The sequence below is a fragment of the Podarcis melisellensis genome, assembly GCF_964234715.1.
Source record: "Podarcis melisellensis genome assembly, chromosome: 1".
Classification (NCBI taxonomy): domain Eukaryota; kingdom Metazoa; phylum Chordata; class Lepidosauria; order Squamata; family Lacertidae; genus Podarcis; species Podarcis melisellensis.
In genome coordinates, this window is record NC_138528.1 from 120,362,349 (window position 1) to 120,388,375 (window position 26,027).

Sequence of the window (26,027 nt, forward strand, 5' to 3'; positions counted from 1 at the left end):
TTCTGCTGGTGGGCCTGTGGGACCTCCTTGGTGGTGGCACACCAGTTCTGGAATTCGCTCCTGGTGGACACTTTGTAGGCTCCCCACTCCCCACTATTATCTTTCAGACAACAATATAATACATACTTGTTTGACGGAGCCTTGTGTACACAGCTGGAGTGGAGCTCCAAATAATGCAAAAAAGTCCACTGTCCACTGTGTTGTATTTCATCACAGAAATGGATTTTAGCTGTTCTTTTATGTGGCTTTCATTAATTTTGTTTGTTCTTTGTTAGCTCCCCTTGACCCCTATAGGGCTGAAGGGTGGGATACAAAAACAGTAACACTCCCCACCTCCCTGTTTTGGAGACCAAGTGAAACGTGAGACTAAGCCCTAGTGAGGATGCCACAGCGAACTCCCCAGTGCGCTATCTGTATCCGCATCTTCTCTTCATGACCCTTTGCAGTGTCCATAGGGAGACATCAATGTACGTAGATGTGGCTGACACATCTGCTGTGTAAGGTGTGAATCAGGCCTAAGTGATTTTTGTCATGCCTTCCCCCTTCTGTTATTTCTAGGCTGATGAAATCCCCATGAGATCTTGCAATGGAGCTAAAGCGTACGTACTGTATTCATTTCCCTTCTTGTGTCTGAGTCAGGCTCTGTTGAAATGAATTATAGTTAGAAATGGGCATGTTAGATATGAATTTGTTATAAATTAGGGGGAAAGAACATGGTGAGTGTATTTTTAAGCCACTAGCCATGACATGTGAAGTCTGATATTTACAGATAAATATACCTATCAGTTTTGCAGCGACAACCGTTTAGGTACCTGGAAGTAGAAATCAGCATATGATAAAAACAAACCAATCCTGGGCCACATAAAGGAAAGGACAACAAAGTAAAACTGCAGTACTCCCCAACCAGCTGCCATATCGTTGACCAGGCCTGTGGCCAGGCCACAATGACCGCTCCCCACGTTAAATGGGGGGCGCCCTTTGTGTGGTCGTGCACAGCCGCCGGACCCCATTAGCACAGGCTTGGCTTTTCCTTCTCCAGGTGGGATGCCTGGAGGTCTCTGCCTACCTCAGCCAGTTGCCCAATCCCACCTGGGGAAGCGTTGCCAAGGTGATCAGGCCAGGTAGGGGGAGGGACCACCCTGCCCACACAATAGGGGGAGGATCTTACCTGGGAATCATCAGTTGGCTCCAGAGCTTCTCCCACCCTAACCACCCTCAGTTAAGACTTCTTTTGCAGGTTAACCTCTTCTCCACAGGTAGGCAGGCGCTGCTACGTCAAGGTCACTGTTGAAGGGCTGGAAAGGAATTCTCCTGCATTGGCAGGTTTGCCTTTCCCATAGCAAAACGTCACAACTTTGGCAGTATCAGGCTTTGGGCAGAATGCTTTAGTCTACCTTCCCTAAATTTGGGGTGGGCGTGTAGCAGTGACTTACGTCCCCCTTCTCTTTGCGGCAGCGATACCAGGGATCCCCATTAAAGGCGTTGTTTGGAGAGGAAGCTTTGGCCGTACGCTGAGAGGTTGTCATTGCTCTCCCCTGCGACGGCGGCATAACGGGGGCGGGCTCTCTCTGCCTGAACATATGTTCTCCAGAGCCAGCCCATCCCCCCACATACTGGATAACCCTGATGTTCCCCAGATCCCCAGCGGGGGACTGGGAGGGATAAACGCCCAATGCCTGAGCCAAGGTCTACCCACATCTGAAACATAATAAAGTTGTGGCCAATTTTAATCCCATAGCACATTGTCTTGAGTCGTTATTCCACACGGGGGCCTCCCCAGGGTTTGGGGGACTCTGCCTGTCCACGTAATGCAGACTTACAGGAGAGGGAGAACCACTTTGTGGAGTTGAAATCTGCAAGATCATGCAAAGAAAAAGAAAGAAAAGATGGTCTCAGACACATTAATAAGAGAATCTCCTCCTTCTTTGCTTCTGACAAAGCTTGATTACAATTGAGCATATTTCTGTAGGCAACTTGAACCGATCCACCTAAATATAATTTAAAAGGGAATGCAGCTTTTAAACACGGCATGCACCAAGGTGATGTTGTTGGTTTTTTTAATTTGGAAAGAGTTCTTAGGGTTTTGATCAAAGTGAAGAATGTCAACCAATATTTATGAGCTTTAGCATTATAGTGATATGATTAATCTTCTTATGCCTTTTCTATTTGATAGGATTGTAGATAACACGGGTTGTTGTTAGCTCCTTATTCTAAATCAAGAGCCCATTTGTTACACCTGCCTGGTGAAATATGGAGCACACAAACCCTCAGTCACTAATGAAGAGCATCCTAAGGTCCATATGTCACTCAATGCACACGATTTCTTTACACTTGATTGCCAGTGTCACATTTCTGCTTAGCTTTCAACTTCTATTCCATAAAGGTAAAGGTACCCCTGCCCATTTGGGCCAGTCTTGCCAGACTCTAGGGTTGTGCGTTTATCTCACTCTAGAGGCCGGGAGCCAGCGCTGTCCGCAGACACTTCCGGGTCACGTGGCCAGCGTGACAAGCTGCATCTGGCGAGCCAGCACAGCACACGGAACGCTGTTTACCTTCCCGCTGGTAAGCAGTCCCTATTTATCTACTTGCCCCCGGGGGTGCTTTCGAACTGCTAGGTTGGCAGGCGCTGGGACCGGATGACAGAAGCGCACCCCGCTGCGGGGATTCGAACCGCTGACCATGCGATCGGCAAGTCCTAGGCGCTGAGGTTTTACCCACAGCGCCACCCAAGTCCCCATACCCTACTACTTTACTCCGATGAAAATAGGGACGCCCCATTCCATAATTATAATTTTACTATTTATACACTACACATCTAACTGGCTTGCCCCAGCTACTCTGGACAGCCTCCAACATATCTGATAACATAATAAAACATTAAACTTTTTTTAAAAAAACCCTTCGCTATACAGGATTACCCTCAGATAGCTTGGGGGGGGCAGATAACTCCATACCCTCCAACATTTATCCAATGAAAATAGGAACATCTTAAGAGAAAGCGGGACAATTTGGGATCAGATCAGAAACCTGGATGGCTTCTCTAAATCAGGGACATCCCTGGAAAATAGGGGCACTTGAAGGGTCTGCTAAAAGGTAGAAAAGGTAAAGGACCCCTGAATGGTTAAGTCCAGTCAAAGGCGACTATGGAGTTGCGGCACTCATTTCACTTTCGGGCCGAGGGAGCTAGCGTTTGTACACAGACAGCTTTCCGGGTCATGTGGCCAGCATGACTAAACCACTTCTGGCACAATGGAACACAGTGACAGAAACCAGAGCACAGAAATGCCGTTTACCTTCCCACCGCAGAGGTACCTATTTATCTGCTTGCACTGGTGTGCTTTAATACTGCTAGGTTGGCAGGAGCTGGGACAGAGCAACGGGAGTTCACCCCGTTGTGGGGATCCAAAGCACCAAACTTCTCATCGGCAAGCCCAAGATGCTCAGTGGTTTAAACCACAGCGCCACCCACGTCCCTTTTTAGGAGGGTCTGCTATTCCCTAGATTACTATATATTTTATTATTTTATTATTATTTATTAAATTTGTAAACTGCCCTTCACCCACAGATCTTAGGGTGGTTCACAACATTTTGTAACTGGTATCTGACTCTATTGGGGGGGGGGAGACACTTGGTCAGCTCAGGTCAGAGAGAATGTGACCAGGATGGAGTCTTAGGGACCACTCTTGTGTCCCAGAGGATTCCTACCACTGAGTTTGCACAATTGGACAGCAGCTCTTTTCCACAGTTCATTTCCGAGCACAATTCAAAGTGTGGTGCTGATCTTGAAAGCCTTAAACGGCCTTGGCCTAGTATACCTGAGGGAGCGTCTCCACCCGCATCGTTCAGCCCAGACACTGAGGTCCAGCTCTGAGGGCCTTCTGGCGGTTCCCTCACTGCAAGAAGTGAAGCTACAGGGAACCAGGCAGAGGGCCTTCTTAGTAGTGGCACCCACCCTGTGGGACGCCCTCCCATCAGATGTCAAATAAATGAACAACTATCTGACATTTGTAAGACTTCTGAAGGCAGCCGTGTTTAGGGAAGTTTTTAATGACTAATGTTTTAATGTATTTTTAATCTTTTGTTGGAAGCTGCCCAGAGTGGCTGGGGTATAAATATATTATTACAGTGGTACCTCTGGTTGCAAACGGGATCCATTCCGGAGGCCTATTCGCAACATGAAAAGAGCGCAACTTGCAGCGGTGCGTCTGTGCACATGTGGGTTGCGATTCGCCACTTCTGCGCATGCGTGCAATGTCATTTTGCACTTCTGCGCACGCGCAGGACATAACCTGAAAGAACGTAACATGAAGCGGACGTAACATGAGGTATGACTGTATTATTATTATTATTATTATTATTATTAGTTTTTGGACTGGAATCTTTCCCAGTCATAAGATGGAGATGCTGGGGTTTGAAGCAAGCACATTCAAAGCATGTGCTCTGACAATGAAGGCAACACTTTCTCTATGGCACGATGTCTGTGGTAGCCCGTTCATATAGGCAAGGCATTACTGGGTACTGTACTAAATCATCAAGTGATGTATATTCAAATGGGAACCAGGTTTGATGTCAGGGATTGGCTGGAAGAGGAAGAGAAGTGGCAGCCAATAGTCCAAGAGGCACCTGAGAGGGAAGCAGACTTTGAACCGGGTTCAGACTGGTGGAGCAGGAGGAATCATCAGCAGAGAGTGAGGGGGAAGGGGAGAGGCTACCAGCCACAGACTCCTAGAGGAGAAGCAGGGGCTGTGTCTCCTGTCCTGCAATACAGTTCTGATTCAGCTCCTTCCCCATCCCCCTTCTCAGCGCAGGAAAGAAGAGTCGAGGAAAGGCTAGAACAATTAAGAAAAACTGAGTCACGGCGAAAAAATGCATAAATACAGGGGAAGAGAGGACGGAACTTTAGCTTCTGCAACTGACTTGCTTAGCTGACGGATGTGCCATGAGCTGTCTCCTTGGTTACTGGGCAATAGAGTTAATTACTGTCAAGCCATGCCTGTTTCTGCTTACAGCATTGAACCACAGACGGAAGGGCTTTTTTGGCAGCCTGACACCTGATGACTGGCAGAAGAATCTATGAGCTGACTATATGTATGAGATTATATGAAAGTTCTGTTACATCTCCGATATCCCATTCATACATCACTCCATGACTGCAACATCTACTGATGGGTATGCTATGTGTGAACCACCCAATAGGTGTGATATTATCCTTAACTTGTCCATCATTATCTAGGCAAAGGGGGTAATGGAGAAAACCAATATAATCTTCTAATTCAGCTTGTCTCAAAAAAAACCCCACAACAACCTGCAAGGAACATTAGGCTATTCTAGTTCTGCTCACCGTGTACATAATGCCCATGAATGAGGGAACAGATTTGCAATAAGTGGAATACTAGATGTAGCCAATTCTTTTGCAATTGAATAGATTTTGAATCCAGTCCTAATATACAGCTTTCGGTAATGACCACAGCAAAAATTCACAATATCCAATCTTAGCCCAAGCATGGGGTTGGCACTTACAGCATTTAGGAAGCAACTTAACTGCTATAGATGTGACCATAGAATAGATGCCTGCTATCTTCTTTTCCAGGCTTCACTAACTGGGCTGTAGCAGCTGAGATTCATGGAAACTGAAGTCCAAAACATCTGCAGGGAAGCAGGTTGAGGAAGGATGCTCTAGCCCAGGGATGCCCAACAAGTCGATCACGATCTACTGGTAGATCCTCGGGAGGTTTTGGGAGATTGCGGTCAATCCGTGGGTCCCTTTCCAGCCCTGCCCCCTCGCCCCGCCCTCCATTGCATGATCTGCAGAATGGAAGATGGTGTTTACTGATTCAGGTGCATAGCCAAGTTGATCTGTCATAGTCATAATAAATAACAAGATGAAAGATGAAAAAAAACATTTTTAAATAATTTCAGTGGCACCTTAAAGATCAACTACAGTGGTACCTCAGCTTAAGTGCTTAATTCGTTCCAGAGGTCCATTCTTAACCTGAAACTGTTCTTAACCTGAAGCACAACTTTAGCTAATAGGGCCTCACGCTGCTGCCGTGCCGCTGAAGCACGATTTCTGTTCTCATCCTGAAGCAAAGTACTTAACCCGAGGTACTATTTCTGGGTTAGTGGAGTCTGTAACCTGTAGCATTTGTAACCCGAGGTACCGCTGTAAATATAAACTTTCAAGGTATGAGCTTTCGTGTGTAATACACACTTTGTCAGATACTCTGGAGCAGAGGTTGCTTCAACCTTATAACTGTTGATGACTGTTATGGCAGTTGGTTCCACAGGGAAGTGATAGATGACCAAAATAAGCTTTAGTATGTATAATGGGACATGAATCCAATATCTCTATTCAGACCAGGTCTCTCCACAGTTTTTAATTTGGTAATGAGTTGCAATTCAGCAACTTCTCTTTCAAGTGTATTTCTAAAATTCTTTTGTAATAAGACAGCGACTTTAAGATCGCTAAGAGACAAGTGGCCTTAAGCAGCCACTGTAAGGGGTGGTGGTTGATGATTGAGAAGGCGGGGGGGGGGAAGGAGATTACACTGAGCGACTACCTTTCTAAGCCTCTCTCTGTGAATATTGAATAAAAGACTTTGGTAAGAGCTTTTCCTGTCTGCCTTCCTGCTGGCTGCCGTGGGGTGGGGGTTGGGGGTCGAATTTTCAGAGATGTGACACTGGGTGAAGTTGTTTGAAGAAGGACCCCCACCTACACACCAGGAGGAAAAGCCATCTGAAGTATCAGCACTGCCATCTGGGAACATGTTTGGAAAGAGCTAAACCTTGGTCCCTATGTCTGTGGCTAATGTATATGAATGATGAGGCCAGCATTCCCATTATCCTGGGATGCTATTTCAGATTTCAGTAAGGGTGGGGGAAGTGTGAGGCCTCATCTGGACCATGTCTCAGGTGCAATTGCTGGCATCTCAGCTGAAAAAGGCTCTCGGGTAGCAGGCCTGGGAAGGACCTCTACCAGAGTCCTTGGCAAGTCACTGTCTGACTGTCAGAATAGCAAATGCTGGGCTAGAAAGACTAATGATCTGGATCACTATAAAGCAGATGTATACGTTCATAGATATGTAAGAGATTTCAGTAGCATGGGGACAATATTCTCATTAAGCTTTAAAGACCTCCTGTTGGATACATTCAAGGTTACATTGCAGAATTTTAAGAACTTTTGTTGTGGTTAATTTCTGTACTTCAAAATAGCTACAGCAATGCAAGAGGAACAGTCCCACTTTCTAAGCTTCTGCCTTTGACATTGTAGCTAGCATCAATACATTTTAATAATAGTATCAAGGTTATTTTGCAGCAGGAACTCACCGGGACTCAGTTCTGGCACCTCTCAGGTAGGCACCATTGCCGTTACAAGAGAACAATGGAGGTGTTCATGGTGAATTCTGGCACCTCTTTTTAAAGAAAAAATAGCACTAACAACATCAACAACAACATTTATTTGCAACATTTTTACCCTGTTCTTCAGCTGAAAAAGAATCACAAAAAGCCTATAAAAATGTTGTAGTGATCAGAGTGTTGGACTATGGACTAGGGCCATGAACCTCACTAGGTGACCTTGGAGCAGTCATAGAGTAGGCCAATTTAAATGAATGGACATGACAGGTTTGCTATTTTTAATAACTCAAGTCTCAGTAGAACTTGGTGGGATACAACTCTCAAGTCCCGGGCAAGTAAGATGTAACTGTGAACAACTCCATAGAGATAAAATTGTACTTTTGTGCAAGACAGAATGGACAGAACTATCAGAGTCACCGGCCCAATAATGAAACGACTTTAGAACATGGAAATCTACGTGGGTGGGATTAATTATTATTCGTCACAGCTTCAACTTTGCACAAGGGTTCAAATCCTGTTTGCCTGGTTTCATGTTTGGGATGAAAATGAAATGAAATGAAAATGCAGCTGAGAAACTGAAGAGATTATCCACATTCCCTCATAAATGTAGCTCATTCTCCTGAACAAAACTGCCTCTGAATCAGGGGTTGGACATCAGGTAGAGACTGGATATTGTCAGACTCTAATAAACAGTCCCAGCTAGCATGGCCAATGGTCACCGATGATGGGGGTTATAGTCCAACAATATATGAAAAGCACCAGGTTCCCTTCCTCTGATTCAATGTACACATATTAGACATGACTGGTAGTTATTATGACTAAAAAGGAGACCTCTCCAGAGGCTTTCCTACTAATGGTATGGTCTCATCCACACTCAAACAATGGTGAAGAAGGAGTTTCTAGAAGCATTTGTTGATTTCATTGTTGGCTGCTGCAAAATGATTGAAGAAGAAAACGCCATTTCAAAGCAAAAGCCTATAGCTACTGCAGCTGAGCTTAAGTAGGTTCAGGGGTACTGCAGCTCTGACACATCATTTCTCTCAGTTTCAGATCTAACCACATTTCAAACTGACAAGCAAATGGTGTCGCTGAGTTGCAGTGTAAATTTCTCTGTTCAACAGAAGGCATCGCGTCTTAAAAGCCCCAAGCAGTATGTATTGGAAGTAGTATCATACCACTTTAACAGCCATGGGAATCCTGGGAAATGTAGTTTGTTAAGGATGCTGAGAGTTGTTAAGTGACCCCTATTTCCTTACAGAGCAACAATTCCCAGAGTTCCATGGGAAGAAGGATTGACTGTTAACCCTCTCTGAGGACTGTAGCTGTTAGGGTGTTGTGACTATTTTCAATTTCTTTTCCAGCAGCCTATTTTAAAAAAGAGAGAACGTAGTAACCATAACATTTCCCTTGTCACTTTTTTTTTAACTGAGAAAACAAAACAAACAAACAAAAATCCATTGAAAGTGAACCAAAATTGCTAACAGTTTAAGACTAGGAACATCATTATTAAGATTCACTTTGCCTATACTGTAGACTGATAAAAGGGGGGGGGGAGGAATGCTTTGGGGAGATAATTGGTTTCATGTATCACATTCCTGAATATATCCTTGAGATTATTTAGTCACAGTTATGATGAAATATGATTTTTAAAACACAGGAAATGCACTGAGATTATGAAAAGCTATTGTGATGTTACTTTGGGTGCATATGAACATCTCATTTTTTAAATATATGATTGCAGTGTTCACATTTTTCCATTAAGGGAGATCTATGTAATGAGATCCTGTTCATTATGAAAAAAGATAGGAAGAAACCATTTTCATTCATATTACTTGTTTCAATAATGCATTCCCACCAAGATCTGATTGGATAGCATTGTATACAGTTATCTTACCTGTATAAAAACACGGTCTAAAAGCAGTAATTGCAGCAAGGGAAATTATTATTTCATGTTATGAATATTTAAAATACAATTTATTTTCTAAAAGAGGGTAATTCCCAGCTTTATTCAAATACATAGAACAGCAAAGATTATTACCTCATTAAATAAATACAAGAAATAAAATGCACTTAGGGGGAAAACCATTTTTTTCTTTTAAAAAAAAGAGAGAAGATAACGTGGGTGGTACAATAAATGGTTTTATTCTGCTGTGAAATTGAAGTTCCGTTTTCAATTTTTAAAAACCCAATATGTGAATTGCAACTTCAGATATTTATATGTCTCCATAGATGAGAAGAGTCATCTGCATTTCTTATTCCAATTTATTCTCTCTGAAAGATGACATCAATCAGGAATCATCATGTGAAATTATATCTCAGGTCTTTCGAATCTGAACTGCCGTGGTGAAAAGCATGGAACATAGTATACTGGAGTCACTTTCCATTGTGTGTTTGTTTGCTTTATTTCAGAGGAAGTTCCAGGAGTAGCAATTCACAGGATCTATTTTCTCATTAGATGAGAATACTGGTGCCAATGCTGTTTCTTTGATGTGTGCTTTTCATTTTACACTGCAAGCTACCTCTACACATGTTCCAAGCATTCATGTGGAAATGGGTGCAATTGTTGATTCCCCCAATATAATTTTTTATTGATTTTAAGTAAGCAAGAACAGTTCAAATATTGCAAACATTCCAAGCCTCAGATGTAACTAGTAGACGTTTCGCTTACGTAGATCATACATTGAATGCACAATCATATAGACAACTCTAAATAAAATTTCTAGGTAAGCTATTGATTAACATTCTGCCGCCTTGTGCACACAGATGTGCAAACTACATACTCATTGATCAATCCTATTGCCCCCCCATCTACCTGAGAAACTTACCATGTGAAGAGATTTGAGCTGGTTGTTCCAGCTCAACTGTATGGCTGAACTTTTGCCACTTTGTAACTAGCCTAAGTATTACTTCCTGTGCAACTTTTCTGAAGTGCATGAACCAGACCTTTGAAGAGTTTGTAAGTAAGCCATTCCCCCCCCCCCCTACTCTGGGGGAAGTGGGAAACTTTGGAGGGAACTTTGAAGGGCATATTTCAAAGGTCTAACCTCCTATACTTCCACAATTTACTTTGCTGTATATTTAGTGACTTTAAATCACTGTTGGGATTCTCTCGCCAAGAGTACTTGTCCCAAAGTTGGATCTTGGCCTTCAGGGAATCCTTCCTTCCTTCCTTCCTTCCTTCCTTCCTTCCTTCCTTCCTTCCTTCCTTCCTTCCTTCCTAACAACCAACCAACCTGCTTTTCTCTATGTCACACAGACAAATGTCGAAGAGTGGTTTCACCTCTCATCTGCATCAGTAGATGTCTAGCAACTATTAATTGCCATCATGGTCCACCAATGCTCATTGAAGAAAACATCCATGGCCATCTGTCATGGATGCTTTAGTTTAGATCAGGGGTCAGCAACCTAAGACTCATGGGCCACAAGTGGCCCATCGGGGTCGTTTAACTGGCCCATGGACCCCCGCTGCCTGCTCGGTCAGCTCCCATGCACCGTGCTAAACCATAGCTGTCAACTATCCCTTATTTGGCGGGAAACTCCCTTATCCCAGCGCCGTTTCCTGCTGCTGTCCCTTATTGATGATGTCCCTTAAATTTCCCAGGTTTCAAAGGAAGCAGCTCCTCTCCTTCCCTCCCTGCCAGCCAGGGAGGAGGGAGGTTCCTGCTGTGTTGCTTGGCTGTGTTGCTCACCCAGTAAGGAGTCTAAGATGACCGGGGGGTGGAGCTTGCATGCCTTGTGCCCGGCCGTCATGCCTGGGGACTCGCCTTTGCTGAGCACTTCCCAGCGGAGAGGTGACGGTGGTTTTCCTTGCTGCATCCCCTTTGCCAGGTTGCTGCACTGTGGGAATCACCACTTGAGGCTTCGTTTGGCTGCTGGCTGGGCTTTCTGCCTTTGGCTCGGAGGGGCTCAGAAGTTGAACATACCTGTGCTTGGAATCGGATGGATACGTCATCGATAGCCCACTCACCCTTGCCGGGAAAAAAGGTCTGTCTGGAGTGGGGGCACATGGTGGAGGAAAAGGAAAGGAGCTGGTTGAGTACAATGGCGGGCGGCGATCTCGTGGGGGGGGGGGCTTTTGGATTTTTTTTGGGAGGCTCCTTCGATTGATTGTTATGAGGGAAAGGAAAGGAGCTGGTTGTCTAAAATTCCTTATCTTGGCTGCTGATCCCTTATTTTTGAGGCATCTGGTCCCTTATTTTCAAATCTGTAAGTTGACAGCTATGCGCTAAACTGGCGTGGAGCAGTGCGAGGACTGCCTTCTGCGATGCTGGCCAGCTTCCCATTGGCTTCAGGAAGCCTCTGCAGCTAATGGGAAGCTGCGCACGCCTCCTCCGTGCCAGAAGGAGTGCTGGAAATAGCATTTGTGCATGTGTGTGTGTGCGTGCACCACGGCATCTGCGGGACCGTGAATCTGCCCAAGCCACAAAAACTTTGCCGACCCTTGGTTTAGATTCCTGCATTGCTGGTCAAATCAGTTATGATCAAATGGGCACAAGGTATAGGGCACAATATACAATTTGAGTATTGGGAAAAGCTGTGGAAAGTGGATTTGAAATTTACAGATTGTTCTCTTTTGAAAGAAAATTATATGAAAATGATGTGTAGATGGTAAACCACACCAATACAAATAGCAAAAATGTACACACCCAGTCAAATATATGTTGGAAATGTAAAGGAAAAGAAGGTACTATGTATCATATGTGGTGGGAATGTAGAGAAGTTAAAAATTTTGGGGGAATGATATATAATAAATTGAAAAAAAATGTTTAAAATGACATTTGTAAAGAAATCAGAAGCATTTTTGTTAGGGGTTTTAGGACGAGACCTGCCAAGAAAAACAAAGAATTTATTTATGTATGCCACAACAGCGACAAGAGTCTTGTTAGCACAAGGATGGAAGAAGGAGGAAATCCCAACGAAAGAACAATGGCAAGAAAAACTGATGAGTTATGCAGAGTTGGCAAAGTTGACGACACATAAACTATGTGAGAAGGACAACCGTGACGTCAAGGAAGATTGGGAACTTTTTACAAACTATTCAAAAAAAACAACAAAATGACTTGGACTCCTTGGCAGGTTTTGAATAAACATCCACAAATTCATTAATAGAATATATGACAAATAAAGTAATGATATGTAGAATTTTTAACATGCAGAGAATAATATGTGTAAACAAATCAGAGAGGGGAGTTGAGGGAAGTCTTGGGTGGGGGGTGGGGGAGGTAAAAAGGGGGGGAATAATGCAATTGATTAATTGGATTGATAATTTGGTTTTGTTGAAATTGTTTAATAAAATATATATTTAGATTCCTGCATTGCAGCAACTTGAATGAGATGACACTTGGGGTCCCTTCCGACTCTTCAGTTCTATGATTCTATGATCTCTTCCAGCCACATGCATCCATAGAGCAAGGCATTTAGCTGTTAGATATTCAGAAGCCTTGGGATTACTAATTCTTCCCTTGTCATGGCTCAATCACAGCCCTGTTACATCATGTATGCCTTGACAGAAGTCACGGAAAAGCAACAGCCGTCCATTACAATTTCTCACATGCCATAAATGAGATCTACCTCTTTGATGTAGACTTCCCATGCCTCATTTGGCAGATTTGTCATATTGTCAGGACTTCAATTGACCCACGGTTTCCCAGAACTTGTTTGCCATTCAACTTTGGGGCTTGTGAAGTAGGAATAGCTTATAAATATGTACCAAGTACTATTTCCAGCGCTAAGGGCCGCTTCAGACTGTGGCGCTTGCCCGTTCTTTTAAAAATGTCTGTACAGGGATAGAAAAAGAGCTAGTAGGTAGACCAATAGAAAAGCCAGAGGCAAAGCTTACCTGTTTATAAAAGTGCTAGCCCAAGGTTTGGGTTGGTTGGTTTTAGTTGGTTGGTTAGGGAAAGGCAGTTGGGAAAGCAGTTGGCAGACAGTTGGAATTAGAGAGACAGTTATTGCAGTTGGTTCTTGTGTGAGGGGAGGTAGAACAGTTAGAGACAGAATAAAAATAAGACTAACAAGGTAAAGAGCAACAACATTTTGAATGCAGTTAAAGTTTGTGTCTGCAATAAACTACACTCTTCTTTGTTAACTTAAGAACCTGACTGAGACTAAGTGATTTACCGGGGAGGACCTGGTTGGTGGCAGCAGATTAGTGGTGTACGGGTCAATAGTCCACGAAACGACCTGGGCCTCCATACAAATGCCACACAGACATTCAAAATACCTCCTCCATCTTGACTCTTATGAGGCATGTATTTGTCCAGGTTACAAGGGTCATTGCAGTGATTTCCACAACTGTGGCAATACAGTGGTACCTCGGGTTACATACGCTTCAAGTTACATACGCTTCGGGTTACAAACTCCACTAACCCAGAAATAGTACCTTGGGTTAAGAACTTTGCTTCAGGATGAGAACAGAAATCGTGCTCCGGTGGTGCAGCGGCAGCAGGAGGCCCCATTAGCTAAAGTGGTGCTTCAGGTTAGGAATGGACCTCCGGAACAAATTAAGTACTTAACCCGAAGTACCATAATAGTAGGAACTGCTTGAAGGAAGCCACGTTTATATTCCTGGACAATCCCAGTAATGGGATGTATCAGCAGAGACTTCCTGGTTTTCAAAACATATTGCATGGATGAGTTTTATATATATATAGAAAAGTTCGAATCAGACCGATTTTCAATACAATAAGTAAACATTATAATTGTAATGAGTGAGGAAGCATTAGACACGCACCTCCTATGTATTATAATAATAATAATAATAATAATAATAATAATAATAATAATAATAATAATAAATAAATAAATAAATAAAGGAGACACATCCTAGAAGATTGATATGTGGGTGTCTTCTCATTACCAAGGCCAGATTCGAAGGAAGGAAGGAAGGTCAAAATTGAAGAAAATGAAGAGAAAACAAGGGAGCAAAGATGATGGAGGTGGAGAGGATCTTCGATAACTGTCTCTTTGGTGTACAAAGCATCCATAGGGGTTGTCTGATTGGCTGAACTTGAGTGGAGATGAGTGGAGCCAAGTTGTTAGGGTTGGTGCTAAGAGCCTAGACCATGGATTGGCAAACTAAGGCCAAGGGGCAAGATCCAGCTGAATCACCTTCTAAATCTGGCTCACAGACGGTCTGGGAATCAGCATGTTTTTACATGAGTAGAATGTGTCCTTTTATTTAAAATGCATCTCTGGGTTATTTGTGGGGCATAGGAATTCGTTCATTATTTTTTTCAAAATATAGTCCAGCCACAAGGTCTGGGGGATAGTGGACCGGCCCCCTGCTGAAAAAGGTTGCTGGCCCCTGGCCTAGACACTGTTTGGTGACTCTATTGCAATAGATTAAAGTGAAGTCTTTTGTCAACAGAGCATCATAGGGCACTGGAGTCTTGTTAAGATACTGAGAGGCCGAGGGCAAAATGCTTATTTGAGGGCCCATCCATGAAATCCCACAGCACAATCCCACAGCACTTTATGTCAGTTTCATTTCCCCCTCAGCTGGAAAACTACATATAATATTTGGGGGGGGAAACCCAGCTAAATTTGACATCAGAATATTAACATTTTATGACTAAAAGTTAAAGAAAATATTTACACAAAATGACAAGCTGCAGTCAGAATATTTAAAAAGTCATCTCATCTTCTCCCCGCCTAGTTTTCTTGTCAACAAATTCAGTGATGAGATTACCAAAAAATATTTCTCTCAGAAGATCCCAATCTATAGATAAAACAGATAATGATGACTGTCTTGACTGTAACTTTGTGCAATGTAACTTTTTTTTTTTTAATAAAGACTAATTTGGAGAATTCTGTTTCTCCTTCAGCATTCAAAATTGGCAGAATTAGATAAAGGCAGAGAGCTATGATAGCATCTGGGGAAGCTTCAACCAGATCTTTACTGTAAATTATCTTCAAATGGCTATGTGCATCCTTTTCCAGTGTACCATTATTTGGGGAAGAACTGTTCAGTTTTGCCAGGAATCCAAATATATTCACAGCTTCTATGTAAGCACAGGAAATTATCTAAGACACAGTAGTATGCTTCCACCCTAAATTTGTCTCTTCCTTTTTTTGCAGTCACTTTTTCCATCTGAGAAAACAGATCTGTGTCTCTGAATATACAGATTCCACTTGATTACTCAGTTTCTTTGCCTCCTCTTCAAATTATTCAAAGTTGTTCTGTATATCAACCTGGACACTGAGGTCCAGCTCCAAGGGCCTTCTGGCGGTTCCCTCACTGTGAGAAGCTAAGCTACAGAGAACCAGGCAGAGGGCCTTCTCGGTAGTGGGGGAAGAAGAAGACGAAGAAGAACAAGAAGAGGAGGAGGAAGAAGAAACAATGAGAGAAACAGCATCTCCCTCCCCTGACACAATATAAAGGGGTCTGTTTTTTGAAATTTTTGTAGACACAGTTAAATCTGTGAAGGACTTTATGCCAGAATACAGCATAAAATATATTTCAAATGTTTAAAATTTCTTTACCAAAGAAAATTTCTAACTTCTTACTTAATCCACCTTTCCCTTTGGAATCATTGGCAATCTTTAGCAAGGTTTCCATATTACAGTCATAAAAGATGACAAGAGTTTGTGTAGCATCTTCTCTACAGGACTATCTTGTTTGAGACTGGTTTTTCAATGTGTTTTTGGGTGTATTATCTGTGGATCATTGATCAATATCGCCTTGAAGTATTTTCCACCTGTGTTGGGCTATCACACTATTGCCTCGGGCTTAGGGGCTAGTGTTAGCTTCCAAAACACTCATATTGCTTGTGGGGTCTGGCAAGTTCCCAGCACATGTGCAGGGTGGATGAAAGTTTCCAGCAGGTGGGAAATTGGTGCTTGGATTCCTACCAAACTCTGGTAAGGAAGCCTGTAACCAATATGAATTGTGGCCACTTCTAATCCACACCAGTCTCTGCATCGTTGTTGCTCCCAAACAACACACCTCGCTACATGTGGCGACACAATGAATACACTTCCTTATATGCACTTGTTTCTGTGCTTATAAGACGGCTGCAATGGCAAAAATTTAAAACTCTTGCCGCAACGTAATTTACCAGGGATTAAATATTGTGGGGTTTCGAATAAACCATCCATTTTATTTGCCCTGATGGTGCCAAGCAAACCTTCCATGCACTCTCCTTTGGAAAACAAATTGCGTTCAAAGCTATCAGATTAATGACGCTTATAAATAAATAAGAATCTTCCATTTACTGTTAATAGAAGACCAGCTGGCATCCCACTGTTCAGCCGGAGGGGCAGGAGGTGCCGACAGAGATTGGTGATAGGTTGCCGAGTCATTTTTCATTTCCTCGCTGCTGCAGAATGCTTGCAAACGCTGCGATGCATAGATCTCTTCCTGAATGTTAGTTATCACACTTGCCTAACAGAGAAATAAGTAATTAAAGTTTAATATGCAGCATTTAGACTATCTACATCTCTCTGGAGGCTACTCAAAGGAAATTTGGAAAGAATGAAGCCAGGGTTTGTGTGTGTGTGTGTGTGTGTGTGTGTGTTTAAATAAACCTATTTGATACCCAATTCTAATCTCGTCAGGTTTGTATGGGAAATTGAATAGGAACCTCGAGGGGCAGGAGTCACATGGTTCCAGTACGTTTCTGCTTAATTAAACAGGACACATGGAAAATTGTATACTTGCTCAGTGGAAAATCTGTAGTTTTCATTGATTCAGCATGGGAGATAACCAGGTTTGCACTGGTGGCTCTGACTAGAAGATATGCAACATTTTGGACCTTACTTGCTTATGTAACCTGGAGCTACTTCAGTTAAGTAGATTTGGCTTCATTTCTGTGCTTTGCATCTGTTCAGCATTGAATTATTATGTACAACTGTACAACTTTCCTTCTACTGAGCCATCACAGCCTACCAACTATGACAGGGGGCCCAGCATTGGTTTAATAAACCTGCTGCCCTCCCCACACCAGTCTAGGACTGCAAAATCTAGGGTGGGGTCAAGAGTATGGCCTATATGTTGTATTTTGTTTGGTAGGTCATGCAGACCTGTGCTTAAAGTGAGTTTTCTATTTTTTTATTTTTGAAATATTTTTTATTGGTTTTACAAAATAAATCACACAAAGCATGTTCTCCTTCATGGAGAGCACGTGTTGCGGTGGGGGCCGCCAGGACACTCCAAAGTTGGGGGTGGGCTAATTGATTGTTGGCCACTGATGCGATTGGGGCTTCCCTTGTTGTTGGGAAGAAGTTAATGTTGCCATTTGTTGATTGACAGCCAGAAATGCTAAAACTCATTGCACAAGGCTAGGGCTTCCTCTTTTCGCCCGTGCATCGGATTGCCCCTCCCCCTCCCTAAAATTAGGGTTGTTCGCTTTGAACTTGCTATGCCTGTCATGGGGTTGCCTGCTCTTGGGGCAGGGGCCCTGTAGGAATTTTGTCCATCTGGCTGATTGGCTGGGGCCATTTGGTTTTTGCCTACTGCGTAGCAAATCGTCACAACTTGTAAGGTTGCGGTTAGGCATTGGTTTATGGTTTGGTTGGTTGAGGGGCAGTGGTTGAGTGCCTGCCCTTGGTAGGTTAAGTGCCTGCCCCTCTAATGCTGCTGCTGCAAGGGATTCCATTAAAGGAATTGGGGGCTAACTATTGCTTGTCCACTCTGTCAAGGGGGCTCGGGCCATAGCAGTGAGCTCCTGGTTGCATTTGGGGTGAGGGCAGGTTCCCTGCTCCGTGGTTACCCCGAAGTGTATTCCCCTATTCTGACTTTCGCATCGTGCGGAATGTCCGTCTGGTCAGATACTCTGGGGGCAGATACTCGCAACCAATGCCTACGCAACCACTCACAAATTTGTATTTTAATAAAGTTGTGGCCAAAATTATGCCAAAAATCTTAAACAAAAATTCTGTGTGATGTGTGAGTTTTTGGGGTAGCCCTGTGGACCTTGACACACAATTAACATTTTTTTAAAAAATGTTAAACCTAAAAAAAAAAGATTTTTCCGAATCTTAGGACTTTCGTCCTCGGGTCCTTTAAATATCTTAGTCAACTGCATATTATAGTTCATCCAAACTACAGTCCTCCAATATATCCAAAGTCTTTGTAACATTGCAAGAGTTATTCAAAGTCTGCCAGAGAGTGTTTACAGTGTTCTTTTAAATACAATTATATTTGTCCCATCTCTGATAATGAAGTAGTTTCATTTGCCAATCCGCCTTTGTCGGCATATTCTCCTTTTTCCATCACTGGGCAGGCAGCATCCTTGCAGCTGTAGTCGCATACATGAACAGTCTTCTCAAATTCTTCGGTATATCTGCACCTAAAATTCCTAAGAGAAAGGCTTCTGGTTTTTTGACAAACATTATTTTAAACATTTTTAAAAATTCATTATATATCACTTCCCATACTTATCTTTTTTACCATTCCACCATATATGATAAAAAGTGCCCTCTTTTCCCTGACATTTGCAGCAGTGAGTTTTCTAGGATTAAAAAATTAGAAAACGTTCTGAGAAAAATTGTAATTGTGTATGAATTTTCTTGCAGATCAGTGCAGAAATCTGTTAGGACAGACTTATGAAGATATGCCAAATTGATATAGAAAGGAAATATGCTGGCCCACCCAACCCCAATATGAACATAGTAACTTTGCCTATATAGGAACATCAGTGGAAATGTTCATGAAGTGTCTTATCAATACTGATACAGATGTATTTACAGTCTTCTGTTCTTATTTTAAGACAGAATACAGATGATTCTCTGGTGTTCTCCAAGCAGTGACCACACCCAGATCTCCTTAGGTTCAGCAAGATGACCTTGTCCTGTACCTTTGGATCATTTTTCTGGAATTGCACTGTGCATCAAGAATAAATGGTATTTAGACATTGCTTCCATTTCATCTATGGAACATTCGTGCAGAATTCATGAGGGCATTCATGAAAACCATTACTGAGGTAACAATTTTTGATGTTCCAGGCCCAGAACAATGATGAACAATGATCTCAGTAACCAGGGCCGTCTTAAGCATATGCGGTGCCAGGGTGCAAAGATCCGTCTGGCACCCCCCCCCCAGTTTCCCAGAGTTGTCAACCCTTTTTTGGGGGGGGCAAAATTGTTGGCCACCTCAGCTACAACACAGGAGCCCGAGGCGGCAGCGGTGGCAGCAGAGCAAGGCCGGAGCCGAGCGACTGGGGGTGGGGTGGGCAAGCAGAGCCCAGCACAACAGCAGTTGAGCCCAAGGCTCATGTGAGCAGCATGTGCTGGGCGGGCCTCTCGATGGCCCGCCAATCCCAGGTGAGCAGTGTTATCATAAAGCACCAATGCAGCAGCAAGCAAAGGCTCTAGCAGCTCAGTCAGCTGCATGTGGCTGGAAAGCCAAACAGGATGTTTGTGACTGTTGCCATGGGAACAAAGGGGCAGTCCATTCTGTACTGAGCACCGGATGTTAGCTCAGTGTGTGTGTCATATGACCCGTACTGGAAGTACATGGGTGGAGTTTATTCTTACTGCTATGGAGTGCAGACATGTTTCTCTGTACTGATATAAGAGACAGAAATAAAGAATGTAAATAGATTTTTGTCTGCTTCTTTCCCCTCCCTGGGGGACACCAAAGGGGAGAGAAAAGGAATGGTGTGTTCTTCTCACACATCTGGGAAGAATCGCCGAGACCTCGCCTGCTTATCAGCAGAGTGGCGCAGCGGGGAGGTCGACAAGGAATATCTGCCGGTGCCTACGCTGTGGCACATTCCTCTGACCGAGGCAGAATTCCAACAAGCAGGAGGGCGGAGCTTGCCCACAGCAGAAGAGCTTTGGTACTCCGATGGGCTCTTCTCCACTAGGCAGCAGCTGTCGGCTATTCCCAATCCCCGGACTCCAAATCTCGACCCCAGACTCTCGACCTGGCGCCCCTGCGAGCCCGGTGCCCAGGTGCCCTGCACCCCTAGCACCTATTGGTAAGATGGCCCTGTCAGTAACAACAACCCTGTAAGGCAGGTAAATGGGAGGGCAACGAAGTGAGAGGCTTTCCTATAACCACCAAACAAGTCCATTCCAGAGGAGAAACTTGAATGGGAGGTTTCCTTGCTCCTTGCTCTTAGCTATAATATTACGCCGTCTTCCTACAGCAAGACAACACTGTATTGCAAGTCGCACGCAGTGTCAGGGTGGTCCCTCGTCCTATTCATGATTAATAAAAATTTGCATAAAGAGTAGGAATGCTGATTGATTTCTAAGGTTGTAGTCAAGGGTGCGGAAATCACACAGCCCAGCCACTTTGCTTTCCCGACCTTAAATAAATTCACCGGCACTATTCTTTCCTTTAGCGCCACCACAATGCTATTATACATGTGGCGTATTACATGATGAAGTGTTCTTCAGATAAAGGCACTGCAGGTGTTGGAGCTTAATGGGTTGTTCATGTACTAGAATTCAGTCATAAACCAGAAGAGAAAAAAAGGTGCTGTGCCGGGGAGGGGAGCTGTTGATGAAGCAAAATGCTGAGCTCAGTATTATAACACTGTGCTGAATTGATGATCTTTGTGCTTTGCTGTTTAGAGTGCCAGTTTCCAGAGTTAACAGTGCAGCTGGCGGCTGACCTCTTATTCACCAGCTTCCTCGACTAGATAGAAACAGTGCTGCTGCCTTCTCCATGAACTAAATTCTGAAAATGACATTGTCTGTTCTTCTTTGGCGATCGCTCATAGTCAAGTAAGATTGTCTTCCATAAGCACGGTTTTAACAGTGAGTTCGTAAGTGACTGTGGAGGCCAGTTCTGGACCCACATGTCCTTCCACAGTGGGGACATAGGTTTCCAGGAGGGAGTTGATCATAGTGAGGGTTTTCCAAGCATGCCTTCCTCTTCCTCTTCCTCTTCCCACATGTGCCTCCTCCCTTCAATGACAATGTGTAGATCACTGCCAGTTATTTTATACTGGGAGTAGATGACAACCTCTTATGCGTTGGACTTGCCTGCACTATACAATTGGTAACCAACTAGGTGCCTCCTAGATGCTGTAATTCCATTCCCATCTTCCTCAAACAGCAAGGGCAAAGTTCAGGGATGATGGGAATTGTAGTCTACTAACATCTGGAGTAGGGATGTGGGTGGCGCTGTGGTCTAAACTGCTGAGCCTTGGGCTTGCCGATCGAAAGGTTGGTGGTTTGAATCCCCATGACAGCGTGAGCTCCCGTTGCTCGGTCCCTGCTCCTGCCAACCTAGCAGTTGGAAAGCACATCAAAGCGTAAGTAGATAAATAGGTACCGCTCTGACGGGAAGGTAAATGGCGTTTCCGTGCGCTGATCTGGTATCGGTTTTCTATTGCACCAGAAGCGGTTTAGTCATGCTGGCCACATGACCCAGAACAACTGTCTGCGGAGTGGACAAACACCATCTCCCTGTAAAGCCAAATGAGCGCCACAACTCCAGAGTCGTTCGCGACTGGACGTAACTGTCAGGGGTCCCTTTACCCTTTACCTTTACCTAACATCTGGAGTGCTCCATGTTGGCTAACCCATGTACTATTTATATACAAGAGAGTTAATTAAATTGTTTTGTGGATGTCAAGTCTGATAAAATCCATGAGTCTTTGTTTCTCAGCAAGCCTCTGGTCTGTTTTTGCAGAGATCCATTTTCACAAATGGCTCCCGTTCTCCCCCATTTAGCAATGCAACTTCAACATCTTGTCAGATTCATTCATTCCTATTGGCAAGCCAGTTAAAGGCTTGTAACAGGGTGAAGACCTTTCGCGGACCCCGTGGGCTAGTGAGGGCAGACCCCTGAAAAAGATAGAAAAAAGGAGGTGTCAGATTAATTGGGGGTAGATGCAACAAAACTGTGCCATCTCGGCCATCAGGGATTTGAAAAGGAGTTCAATAGAGAGAGAAGCTGAAGGAAACTTAATGAGCTGCAGGGAGACCAAATGCTCCAAATCTCCTCAAAAGGGATTGAGGCTAGATGGAAGGGCAGAAACATGTCAGCTAATTCACTGACCAACCTCTCTTGCAGTTTCTGGATAGCGTCTTCATAACTAGAATCCGCTTTCAAAGTTTGGAGGACCATGTGTGCAGTGAAAACTGTCCACTCTATAGTTCAGATCCTTAACTATGCTTCTATAGTATGTGGCACATTGGGTAAAACACACATGTTTGTTACTTTACGTTTTCCCCTCCCCGAGCCATTTCTATAAAGGTAAAGGTAAAGGGACCCCTGACCATTAAGTCCAGTCGCGGACTACTCTGGGGTTGCGGCACTCATCTCTCTTTATTGGCCAAGGGAGCCGGCGTACAGCTTCTGGATCATGTGGCCAGCATGACTAAGCCACTTCTGGCGAACCAGAGCAGCGCATGGAAACGCCATTTACCTTCCCACCGGAGTGGTACCTATTTATCTAATTGCACTTGATGTGCTTTTGAACAGCTAGGTTGGCAGGAGCTGGGGTCAAGCAATGGGAGCTCACCCCGTCGTTGGGATTCAAACCGCCGACCTTCTGATCGGCAAGTCCTAGGCTCTGTGGTTTAGACCACAGAGCTACCCGCGTTTTTCTGGGGGTACTCAAGGGTATGCAGTGCCCACACCTTTCCCCATCCCCTGAAGAAGAATAGCATTGTCTATACCTGTTACTTAGCCTGCGATAACTTAGATGAAATTGCTATAAGCTGATGGACCCAAGTCTACAAGTATGTCAGCAAAGGGATTTTACCATCAAATTACATTTTACTTGTACTAGAAAACAAGACATGGGTTGTGACAGAGGATTTGATCCACATTCTTAAACCCAGGGCTTTTTCTTTTTTCCTTAGCTAGAACTCAGCAGAACTCAGTTCTGGCACCTCTCTGGTGGGCGCCATTGCCATTATAAGAGAACAAGGAAGGTGTTCATGGTGAGATCCGGCACCTCTTTTTCTAGAAAAATTGCACTGCTTAAACCTAAATTCTAATTTAGGGTTTAGAATTCTAAATTAGGATTTAGAAGTTTTAAAAGCCTTTCTCACTGCTGTGGAAATCCATAGCAGTGCATGTCTATGCCTGGCCTCCTCAGCCAGAATTATTCTCTGAGAATAAGCATCTCCTTGGCCCTGTCTCAGAGCCCACAGGAAGTAGGAAGCTGGAAGGTGGAGGTGAATGGCTAGCCAGCAGCTGCCGATGGGAACTGGACCCTGCAATCAGTGGTGAAGTTGCACGCTCTGGCACCAGGGGTGGAGAGCAGGCGAGAGCGTGGCTGATGCGCGTCCCATGTGGCATGGCGTCCCGGGTGGCGTGCGCCCTGGAGGCATGGCACATTGCCTGCTGGGGCGTGGTGTGCCGTCTGTGGGGGCGTGGCGTGAGTCACGCAGTAGGGGGTGCACAGTGCGTGTCCGGGGGCGACCCCCCTCCCCGACGGTGCTGGGGGTGGTGCGCTCCCCCCACCCCCATTCCTCCACCAGTGCCTGTGATGAGTGAGTGGGTAGCAGGCTAAGCCTGGGAAGGGTCACGATAAGTTTGGGGGCCCATGGTGTCAGGTCTGCCAGGATCCACTGCCAACGATGATCTCTTCTGGAGTGTTTGTTCTGGGTTCCCAGTAAACACAGCTGTGGCCAACATCTTAGTTTTTCCAAAATGAAATGTCCTGGATATTTTGTCAATCCATTACATTGTGGGTAAACAAAACAAAACCTGGTGCTGACTTCAAAACATAACAGCCATCATGCTTTGTCATGTGTGTTGTTGTTTTTACCCACAATGCTGTGGGACAATTGAACTTCTGGAGCACCATATTTGGGGGAAATCACTATGCTGACCACAGTCATGGCTGCTTGGGATTCATCAGATCATACACTGCCAATGAACCCCACCATCCTGGAGTCGGTCTGGAATGTACCCATACAGAATATCTGCCAAGGGCTACACAGCATTCCAAATTAGTAAAATAGCATTTAAAAGGTATAATAGAGATGGATTTTATTTGTCTTTCAGCACAGTTACAGCATAGGCTCCCATGGTGCAGAACACTATTTTCTGTTGGAAACTGCAAAGTTAAACAGCTTTTCCAAGCCTCCTGTTCGTGTCCACCATTTTTCGGAAATGTCAACATTTGAGCGATTGGCATTATGGGAGCCTGGCATACAGTTTGGCAAGGAGGTACCATGCTGTGGGTGTCAGAGAGGATGTCATACATCAGCAAAACAATATTCACCAGCTGGCATCTCGTAAGTGACATTTTTAATTAAAAACATATTTTTTAAAAAGAGTTCACAGTTTATACATCGTGATATGTTCCCTTTTGGGATCACTATTGAGCCTGAATGTTAGCAAGTGAGTGTGTTTGGGGGGGGGTGCTATTTATTTATTTTCTTTCATTGAATCAAATCAGTATGTTGATTTTCCAACAAGACTCTGCTCCGTCCCAAGAACAGGTTGTATGCACATTTGCTACCACTCTGGGAGTGCAAATTTGCTATGGAATGACTTCTGCTATCACATGAGACTTTGAAATTTCTCAGTGCTAAACTATACATAAAACAGTTATGCTTCATCTATGTGTGTAACTTCTATATGGACCATAGCTCAAAGGTAGAGTATCTATGTTGCATGCCAAGGGTCTCTCGTGTCTATAGGTAGGACTAGAAAATGCTCCTAGTTTCTCTGTTCCTATGTTCCTATGTCAGTCTTTTCAATCTTTGTTATGTTTTGTGCCATAGAAAACAGCCATACTATATCCTATTTTGAGCCACATGCTCCTAATGAATGTCGATTAATGTCAGTCTTGGGGAATCAGATCCCTCCCCCAGTGGCAATAAAAGATGCAGATAAAAGAAAAGGAGACTTCTTACCATTTAAAAGGTAAAGGGACCTCCGACAATTAGGTCCAGTTGTAACCGACTCTGGGATTGCGGTGCTCATCTCGCTTTATTGGCCAAGGGAGCCGGTGTATAGCTTCCAGGTCATGTGGCCAGCACGACTATGCCACTTCTGGCAAACCAGAGCAGTGCATGGAAACGCCGTTTACCTTCCCGCTGGAGTGGTACCTATTTATCTACTTGCACTTTGACATGCTTTTGAACTGCTAGGTGGGCAGGAGCAGGGACCGAGCAATGGAAGCTCACCCGTCACGGGGATTCGAACCGCCAACCTTCTGATCGGCAACTCCTAGGCTCTCTGGTTTAACCCACAGTGCCACCCGCGTCCCTTACCACCAATTAGTTTATTCAATAATCACAGCGAGAGACAAAGGAATGCATCTCTCTCTAGAAACTGTGTTGCTCCAAGCAAAGTCGCACCCCCTCCATCTCTACTAATCCACGTCACCCCTATGTCGACTAATCTGAGCTTTCTGTCGCTGAGCTTTCTGTTCTACCACCCTCAATGCCCACCTAGTTTTGGGAGGCCGGGTCAGGAATGCTTTCCAAAGACACTGAGTCTGTCAGCTGTCTCTCTCCTGGTGCTTCTACTTCCTGCTGTTCCTCTTCCAGTATTTCCCAGGTTCTCCCCTCTGCAGCTTCTGAACTATGCCCTTCTGCAAACCACTCTTCTAAATCTATGCTGTCCTCCTGTCCTCAGGAAGGTTCAGGAGAAGGGGGTGTGGCCCCCACCATTCCTCCTCAGTCCAGTCCCTGACAATTAATTTCAGAGGTGGAGTTCCAGGTGAATTGGAGCTGGGATTTAACAGAATCTGTGAATAGTCCTGACAGCTCCCCAAATGTCTGTATGCTACATTAAGCTTTGA

General features: G+C 44.2%; 1 long non-coding RNA gene across 1 annotated transcript; it reads left to right on the forward strand.

Annotated features, from left to right (window-relative positions):
• The first annotated feature begins 548 nt into the window (after positions 1-548).
• On the forward strand, positions 549-25,156 carry LOC309363507. The gene is made up of 4 exons (XR_014165371.1): positions 549-599; positions 19,072-19,280; positions 20,881-21,033; positions 24,278-25,156. It is a non-coding gene; the product is annotated as an uncharacterized lncRNA (long non-coding RNA).
• Positions 25,157-26,027: the final 871 nt, after the last annotated feature.